The sequence below is a fragment of the Rattus rattus genome, chromosome 1 (genome assembly GCF_011064425.1).
Source record: "Rattus rattus isolate New Zealand chromosome 1, Rrattus_CSIRO_v1, whole genome shotgun sequence".
Taxonomy (NCBI): domain Eukaryota; kingdom Metazoa; phylum Chordata; class Mammalia; order Rodentia; family Muridae; genus Rattus; species Rattus rattus.
In genome coordinates, this window is record NC_046154.1 from 227,476,433 (window position 1) to 227,486,451 (window position 10,019).

General features: G+C 41.2%; 1 pseudogene; it reads right to left on the bottom strand.

Moving 5' to 3' along the window:
• Positions 1-6,086: 6,086 nt before the first annotated feature.
• Positions 6,087-7,973, bottom strand: LOC116890089 (annotated as a pseudogene).
• Positions 7,974-10,019: the final 2,046 nt, after the last annotated feature.

Here is a 10,019-nt window from a genome sequence, read left to right on the forward strand (position 1 = left end):
TCGATGCTCCAGCATAGGGGAATACTAGGGCATGAGGCAGGAGTGGGGGGGTGGGTGGGGGGGTGGGTGGGTGGTGGAGCACCCTCATAGAGGCAGGTGGGGAGAAGTATGAGACAGGGTGTTTGAGGAGGGGAAACTGGGAAGGGGGACAACGTTTGAAATGTTAAAAATAAAATAACCAATAAAAATATAATGTGGCAAAAGTTCAGAAGAACAGGGGAAGGGAGTGTAAGTGCAGTAACTCAGGGTATTCTAGATGCACGTAAACAATTCTGTATGGTGTTATGAGGGTAAATTTCTGACATTGTGTATTTGTCAAAACATACTAGGTGTAACATAAAGAGATGTGTTCTAATTGATAACAAAAAATACCCAAAAGATAGCCCACTATACCATATGAATACTTGCTTAACTATGTTCACAGCAGCTTTATTTGTAATAGCCAGAATCTGGAAGCAACCTACATGTCCCTCAAACAAAGAATGGTACAGAAAATGTGGTACAGTTACACAATGAAATACTACTCAGCTATTTAAAAAATGACATTAAGAAATTTGCAGGCAAATGGATGGAACTAGAAAAGATCATCCTGAATGAGATAACCCAGTCCTAGAAAGACAAACTTTGTATGTACTTACTTATAAGTGGATATTAGTCAGAAAATACAGGATAACCATGATATAATCCACAAGTCCACAGAATATAGGTGGCATGTAGGATCCAAGGTAGGACCCTTGAATCTCACTCAAAAAGGGAAATAGAATAGACATTGGGTGTGGAGGGAGGGAACAGGGTGGGGAAGAGAATGGGAAGGAGAACAGGAGGAATCAAGTGTGAGGAGGTTGGAAAAAGAGAGAACTTGAATCAGTAGGGGAGGGCATCTCTGGGATGAGGTAGAGATCTAGGCAATGGAAACTCCTAGCAATCCATGAGGGTGACCCTAGCTAAGACTCCTAGCTATGGGGGATAAAGAACCTGAACCAGTCATCTCCTGTAATCAGGCAAGACTCCCAATGGAGGAATGGGTAAACCAACCCAACACAAAATCTTTGCCCCACAATTGTTCTGCTTAGAAGATGTGTAGGGTGAATAGAAATTGAGTGAATGGCCAACCAATTACTGGCCCAATTTGAGACCCATTCCGTAAGAGGGATCTCACCCCTAACACTATTAATGATATTCTGATATACTTACAGACACGAGTCTAGCATAATTGTTATCAGAAAGGCTTCACCCAGCAACTGATGGAAACAGATGCAGAGACTCATAGTCAAACATTAGATGGAGCTCATGGAATCTTGTGGAAGAGGAGGAGGAAGAATTGAAGGAGCCAGAGGGGACAAGGACACCACACGAAAACCTACAGTGTCACCAAACCTGGGCCCATAGGGTTAACAAAGACTGAACTACTGACCAGAAAGCATACATGGAATTGTCTAGGCCCACATATGTAACAGATATGCGTCTTGGTCTTGATGTGAAACCCTGACAGTAGGAGCAGGACCTTGTCTCTGACTCTGATGCCTGCCTTTGGACCAATTTCCTCTAACTGGACTACCTTGTCTAGCCTCAATAGAAGATGTGCCTAGTCTTAATGCAGTAAGAGAGGAGAGACTTGGAGGAGAGGAAGGAGGGAAGGATGCAATCAGATGTAAAGTAAATAAGTTAGTTAATTAATGGAAAAATTTACTCATAAGTATTTGTATAGGTTAATATATAATGTTCTATTTCAAAATAATATTTTAAAAATAATATAATTTAAACATTTTAAAGAAATATGAGCATTGAAAAAAGAAGAAATTCCTCTATTTTCACTTGCAAATTCTCCAGAGTGCAAGAGAATCTCTTGCCAGAGAAGAGGCAAATACTTGAGTGGTCCATAAAAGTCAGAGCAAACTTCTCTGACATCCTAATACCATCATTTTAATTGAAAGCAACTCTGCCCATTATTCTTCGTGGGCTCAGAGAAATCCCTCCTCAGTGACAGTTAACAGTAGTTAATTCCAGCAGTAAGGAGATATCATTCTCCCAATCTTCTCTCTTCTCCCTTTTTGTTCTCCCTAGGGGATCTCTCAAGTCACTGGGCTTTAAATACCACCTATAACTTGACAAATTCCAAATTTGTATCTTCATCATATTTTTCTGTCCTGTGCTACAGACGTGGATATCCAACTGAGTACTGCTTCTGTACATCTTGAAAGACAACTTGGCTAGAAGGAGTTCTTGATCCGCCTTCAGGTCCCCAAACTGTTCCATCTTCAGATGCTCAAGTCAGAAATGTGGGCACTATCTCTGCCAGACCTTCGTTATCCACATCCCTTCAATTCCTTAGGCCTGTTGATTTATGGTGGAATCATATTTTGACTTCATCTTCTTTCCTACATCCATTTTATCCTACAATAAACTATCGAGAAATGTCTAGAATAGTCCTTTCGGTAGCCACTGTACAGTCCTGGGAGCCAGGTTGAACTTCTGAAAACAGAACCAATCATATCCCTCTAACACTTAAAACTCTTCAGCAATTTCCTGTGGCTTTTAAGATTAAATCCAAATGACCCACAAGATTTTCTTGGACATGATTCTCCACTCCCAACTTATGTCTCTTTTGTTCAAATTATTTTCAAGTTTAAATGACTTTTCTTCTTATGTTGAATCTGGGTATATTACATTTCACTGTAAATGTGGCTCTTCCAAAGCAAGTTTTACATGATCCTCTATTTCAGATTGTCCATCTCATAGTCAGCTACCCATCCACATTGCTTATATCGATAGCATAGTTCTAAATTATTATTTTATTTCTGACATGCTGCTCAGACTATGTTATGGATTTACAATGAGAGAGACTTTCTATTTCACAGACTACCAAATTCCTAAAGACATTTGTAGAGCTGGCTAGAAAGTGAGTGATCAAATATGTCTTGAATAAACAAATGAATTCATGAATGATCCTGGCCCTAGTTAAATGTTAGTATGAAAGGCTATAATGGGTGACATGACAGACAATGCCCCAGAAGAGTCAAGAGAGAAGACAGACTTGGGCAAGAAGTGTGAGAAATTGGATGGAGAGGCCAACATTCTTACTTTTATTCCATATCTCCTAAAAGACAATGAAGAGATCCAAGAATCACCTACCAAGTGGTGGCAAATGATAAACTTGGTATTGTTGAACAAATAACTACAATGCTCATAATTCGGAGCTCATGGCTACTTTGCTGGAACAGCTTATCACCTATAATAGTGGTTCTCAACCTTACTAATGCTGCAACCCTTTAATACAGTTCCTCACATTGTGGGGACTCCCAGTCATAAAATTACTTTGTTGATACTTCATAACTGTAATTTGCTACTGTTATGAATTGTAATGTAAATATCTGATATGAAACCTCCAAAGCGTTTATGACCCATAGTTGAGAACCACTGACCCAGAACTCTTATTATTGATTCTTATTCTTGGACACTAGTACAAAATAGAACAGCCATGGAATGGAACTAGCAAAAGAAAAAGTGGGCAGAGGAAGAAGGTTATTTTGACAGATGAAGAAGAGGAGGAATAGGAGGAAGAGGAAGAGGAGGAGGAGGGAGATGGAAGAAAAAAGAGAGTGAGAGAGGAAGAGAGGATAGAGGAATATATGGGAGTGGGCCAAAAGGAAGAAAGGTAAAGCTATGAAATAGGGAGGAAGTAAGAAGGAGGAAGCTGAGGAAAAGAGGAGAGGTGCTTGTGCTTGAAAGCTCAAATGTCCAGGACCAAAGGAACACCTGGAATGAGCTCAACCAACAACTGATAAATTATCCAGGCACCTTTCTCTGTGCTGATGACTTAGCACAATTGTAGTTGACAGAACAAAAAAAGCATGAGCACATGTCTTATTAGCACCCATGGGAGGATCTTAAATTTCCCATTTCATTTATTACTATATATACATACACACATATGTATATGCTGATTTTCTACTATACTTTTATCCATATTCTTATAGCTTTACATTGTTATTCTTTTTAAATGTAACTTATGTTTAATGGTTTTAGGTTCATAGGTATCTTTAGACCTTCACAAAACAGAACCCGGCTTGTTATATCTAAAAGGGCTTGTTAGTAAAATCAATAACTCAGAAACCCAAATGGAAACATTAAACTACATGGTATGAGCAGAGTACTGATTAAAACAGGCTGCAGTAAAAACTCATTAACTAAGTCCACTTGAGACAAGGAGTCAAATGGAAACATTTAAATTATCCAGAAAAATATAAAGAAAAGGTGTGATGTGTCAGAGCTGCTTCTGGAAGGACTGGGGTAAGACAGAGCAGGGAGACTGGTCAGAGGCGTGCCCACTGATTAGGGGATACGTCCTAAAATTGGTGTCCAGCAGCCTTCCACAAACACAATTTGCTTTGGAAAGCCCTTCAGCTTGACTTGACACCTTAAATTTCTGGACAAGTTAATGAAATTTTACTGCAAAAGTAGAAAAATGTTCCAGCATCACCCACACAACAAGAAAACACCGAGCAACCAAATTTTGGCTTGGTACTGCAGCGTCAAAACAGCACAATGCTCACAAACATTGCAGGAGCAAAAGCTGGGACCAGTGGTTCCTACACTTCCTTGAAACACAACACTTCACAATGAAACAGTAGAACCACAACTTAGTGGGAGGCACTAAAGTTTCCTATGAGTTTTTGAAGTGCTGAGCTGTTGAAATTGTTTTCAACATCACACATTAGCAGCAAGATACACCCGCTTCCAGCTTCTGCATGACCTGATTACAGTCAAAACTGAGCAAATGGAAACCAGAATAGCCATTCGTTAGCCTTCCACATCTCCTTCCACATGAGATGCTGATGCGGACCATCATAACCAGGAGGACGTGGCTTTTACTACAGTAAAATCTCAATATTATCTCCAAGTAGATAGTTATAAGTAAGTTACTCTAAACCATTTACTCTTAATATTGGATAGATGGAGAGCCAAACAGATGTATGTAAACAGTAAGAGATTCACTGCACTCCATGTTGGGGTCCAAATCCATCCAGGCTTTGTCTAGAATCATAAGTGACTGGGGCCTGATTCAAACGAGAGGAGGTAGGAGCTCATTGGTGCTGGAGAGAAACCCTGGGAGACACTCAAGAGTTGACTGTATGAGGGAGCATCAGCAACTAGTCAGAAGAAGAAGGACTGAAAGAGCTGAAGGGGCTTGCGACCCCATATGAACAACAATGCTAGCCATGCAGAGCCCCCAGGGACCAAACCACTACCCAAAGACTATACAAGGACTGACCCATGGCTCTAACTGCATAGGTAGCAGAAGATGGCCTTGTTGGGCACCAATGGAAGAAGTCCTTGGTCCTGCCCTGTAGAGGAATGTGGGGGAGGGGGGTTGGTAAGGGGAGTGAATGGGGAGGGGAGCACCCTTATAGAAGAAGGGAAGGGGGATGTTATAGGGGGCTTATGTCCAGGAAACCGGGAAAGGGAATAACATTTGAAATCTAAATAAAAAAATCTAATAACAGAAGAAGAAGAAGAAGAAGAAGAAGAAGAAGAAGAAGAAGAAGAAGAAGAAGAAGAAGAAGAAGAAGAAGAAGAAGAAGAAGAATTAGAAGAAGAATAATTAGAGAAGAAGAAGAAGAAGAAGAAGAAGAAGAAGAAGAAGAAGAAGAAGAAGAAGAAGAAGAAGAAGAAGAAGAATTAGAAGAAGAATAATTAGGAGAAGAAGAAGAAGAAGAAGAAGAGTGTTACAATTATCCCAACAGAGAGAAGTAAAAGCAGTCTGGATTCATGTTTAGAAAGAATCAAGTCAATGAAATCTGATTTCTTCCTCTTCTTTTTTTCATATTCTTTTTTAATGGACATTTTTATTTACATCTCAAATGTTATCCCCTTTCCCGGTTTCCCGTACATAAACCTTCTATCCCATCCCCCAACCCCTTCTTCTATGAGGGGCTTCCCCCACCCATCCACCCACCCATTCCTGCCTCCCTGTCCCGATATTCCCCTACACTGGGGGATGCAGCCTTGCCAGGACCAAGGGCTGCTTAGATGAGATCTTGAAGGCTTCCATTTTTCTCCACCTAGAGTAAGAGCACATCGACTAGAGATCTGTGATAAGAATTTAATAAAGGTTTTTCCCTCCTGTTTCTCTTTATGCCAAAGCAAGAACACTTATAGCTTCTTGTGCAAAATATTTGACATCCATGTCTTCGCCCTGACCCAATTTCTGCAGCACCAGCTTCACTTCCCCCTGCAAGGTGTTGGTATCTAGAATGGGTCCAATTTTCTGAAGTGACTTGGCCACGTTGAAGCAGACATTTGCTACCTGATCTACTGCCATGTTCAACACGATGGGCAACATTTGCTTGGTGGTTATTTCCTTAGCACAGACTTCAGACAATGCATTAATGCAGAATAAAATGGTCCTTCTGTGTAAGTAGTTGGATCACTTGCCATTACCAACACTTCAGGGATGATGGTTTTCTGGGCCCACTCTGTACCAAACTTCTGGACAAACTTTGTTGGCTGCTGCTTACCAAATGACATAGACACGATCCACAAGCCAGCACAAAGAATTCAGCTTTTCATCAAAAAGCTCCACACCCAGCTGGCCAGTGGGTAGCGGCATGTACTCAATGATAGCCAAGCGGACCCTCCACTTGGCATCTTCAGCCAGTTCCACGATGGCAGGAAGGAGAGACTGAGAGAGCTGACGAATTCCAATCACTTCCTTTACACAATCTAAATTGGAGATGCTATTTAAACGAACTTCTTTAAACTCATCCTTTAACTGAGCTAAAAATAGAGGCAGAAGATGTTCAATGGTACTATTCTCTTTGCCCCGAACTGTAGATAATCCTATAATGACAGAAGCTAAGGCTTACTTGACATGTTGGTTGGTATCAGACACTAATTCCTTTATATAGGGCAGGATTTGATTCATAATTAAGGTCTCTCTACCTTCAGTGGGCAGGTTCTCATAAAGTTCTCTTACTTTGTGGGCAGTGGATGCTGGGGCATTAGCTTAGCAGTCTCTGAGGAGGTTCTGGAAGGCGGGGATGAGGTCACTGAGTGCAATTTTAGGGCCCAGCACATTCTGGAGCTCTGAAAATTTGTCAGCCACCATATAGAGAACCCGCCAAGATTTATCTTCTGCTGCTTGCCAAAGTGTAGGCATCACCAAGGCTTCCAGATCATCCTGAGACAGTACCTGGGCAATCCTGACAAAAGCTTCCACAGCTAGGAGGCGCACAGAAGCCTGTTCATCTGAAGCCACATTCATGAACAATGGAACAATTTCAATTTTCACACTAATTCCAAAACTTTGGCAAACTCACCCAATTTGGAAGCGGCGGCACATCACACCATTGGTGTATCATCTCAGCACAGGGAACAGAAGGGCTGTCGAATTTCTGCCTTGACAGCGTCTGAAACTCTGGGATAGCAAACACTGAACAAACCACATGCAGATGTGCGAGATGTGAACCAATCCCTACTTGCCAAGCGCTTCACCAGAGGTACAAACTGAGCTTCAAGGGCAACGGGGCTGTGCTCCTGGGATATCTGCCTCAGGGACTCCACAGTGTTTTCTCTAATGACTGTCTCCTCCACCATAGCCAAACTTTCCAAAGGAGGCAGCAGACAGTGGGCAAAGACAGGACCTCCTACCAAACCAGTGAAATTTCCCAGCAGTTCAGCAAGAGCTAACCGCACCTCATCTTCATTATAAACTGTATCTATAAGGAAAGGCTACCCTGAGTGCTAGAGCAATAATTGATAACTTCTTTTTTTAATTGGATTTTTAAAATTTACATTTCAAATGTTATCCCCTTTCCTGGTTTCCTGTCCTGATAACTTCTTAATACTGTTCAGATGGAGCTGGACGTCCTCATTGAGGAGCTCGACAATAAAACAGCAAACGGGTAGAGCGAATTGTCTCCATCTCTGCCGGCTACCCCTGGAACGGCCCCTGGCCCTGCTGCACTCGCCATGTTCTTTCTCCTCTCATTATTCTCTTTGTGAATCAATGTATACCTGTAGTTTTTTAAGCTTTGGAGAGATGACCACGTTTTTATTATTATACCCATCAAGTCAATAGAAAATCTGGTATGTTTTAAATACATACCAAATTTCTAAATGAATATATGAAAAGAAGAAGAAAGGAAAAGAAAACCATGGGCCAGGATTGGAAAACAACAGACACTATTTCCAACAGAGCAGTCAGTCCAACATTTGAGGCTCCCATTGTATGCTGGCATTTGTGTAATTCGTAAATTACTCTTGATCACTGAAGTTCATCCACAGCCACTTTATTCTGTGGTCCTGTAAGTGTTCCAGATACCTATACTTCAGTACTCCCTTCTTCCTAGAAATAACCAAAGAAAGACAAGAGGAACTCATGTAAGTTCACAAACCGTTACCCTAAGCTCGCAATATAGTCTTAGGGGCTTGTACACTATTTACAAATGAAGAACCAAAGTAGTAATGTCCTCATGTGAGTCCGAATGATAATGTTTTCTGACAAAGGCCTTGTCTATGGAGGGAAAGAAAAATACTTTAAAACGGCAACGACCACTACCCTACTTTTGGTGAGGACCTACACACAATATAATGAGATATTAGAACCAGAATAAGCTTGATGGTGCACAAAAAAGTTGGGTCAAAATTTCTATGCTACTTAACAGGATGAAGGACTGGAAGCCCTCTAATGTCTTCTTAATGATGAATGTTGAAAAGCACAAAGCCGTGTGGCACAATAAGCAATTGTGTATTCTCCTCTCTCTCTCTCTCTCTCTCTCTCTCTCTCTCTCTCTCTCTCTCTGTGTGTGTGTGTGTGTGTATGTGTATGTGAATATACATGTGTAGTGGGTAGGTGTGTATGTGTGTGTGTGTTTGAATATACATGTGTAGTGGGCAGGTGTGCATATGTGTATATGTTTGAATATACATGTGTAGTGGGTAGGTATACATATGTGTGTGAAGCCAGAGGTAAATATCAGATGTCTTCCTCTATGGTCTATAGCTTAGAGTTTTTGAGGTGGATCTCTCCCTGAGTCACCTCATCTAAATACCGGGCTGACAGAAGTACCCAACCATATTTGGCTTTCAGTTGATTGCTGGGGTTGGAGTCCAAACTTATGCTTGCATGGCAGACACTTTACTGACTGAGACATCTTCCCAGCCAACTTCTTATGTGTAAACAAAGAATAATAGGTTTGTTTCTTTTTCCTGTAGGATCAATATCTGGGTTGGTTCTGGCACAACCTGACAGGGCCGGGGGGGGGGAGAACATGTAGGTGCATAATACTGAACTAACTAGATTATCGTGAGATTGAGATGACACACTGAAGTGGGAAGAGTCAGCCCTGCTTAGTTTTATCTATCAGAATGGCACATCATCTGAAAGGGTCTCCGTTGACAAATTGCCTAGATCAGATTGGCCTCTGGGCATGTCTGAAGGGGATTGGTTTGATTGTTAATTGATGTAGGAGGATCCCTCCCACTATGGGAGACCTCATCCCCTGATCAGATAGTCTTGGGATTTATGTAAAAACAAGCCAGACTGGGATCAGAAAACAGCATTACTCTTTGGTGTCTTCAAATCCTGCTTGAGTTACTGCCTTGGCTTCTCTCAGTGATAGAAGTCGCTTGTAAGCTGAACCAAACCCATAACTTGCTTTAGGAGAGTATTTTATCACACCAATGGATTGAAACTAACTAGAACTGATTCCTAGCAGGGGAGTTTGGATGTTATGAGAGTCACATCTATGAGTTTGGAAAGTGAGGAACTGTGGCAGATAAAGGAAAGAGAATGAGAAAACATATTTAAAAAGCAGATTTCAGCCTCAGGCCCTTTCTAGAGATTATTTTATTTTATCATAACTCCTTACAAATTAAATGAAACAGCATTGGGGAAGGTGCAATAACACTGAGTTATATGATCTGGCATCAATACTTTTGTGTATGATGAAATAGGAAAACTTTCAGTGCAGCTAAAGAAAATTCTGCTTGTCTGGGAGTGCCGGCGACATGGTAGA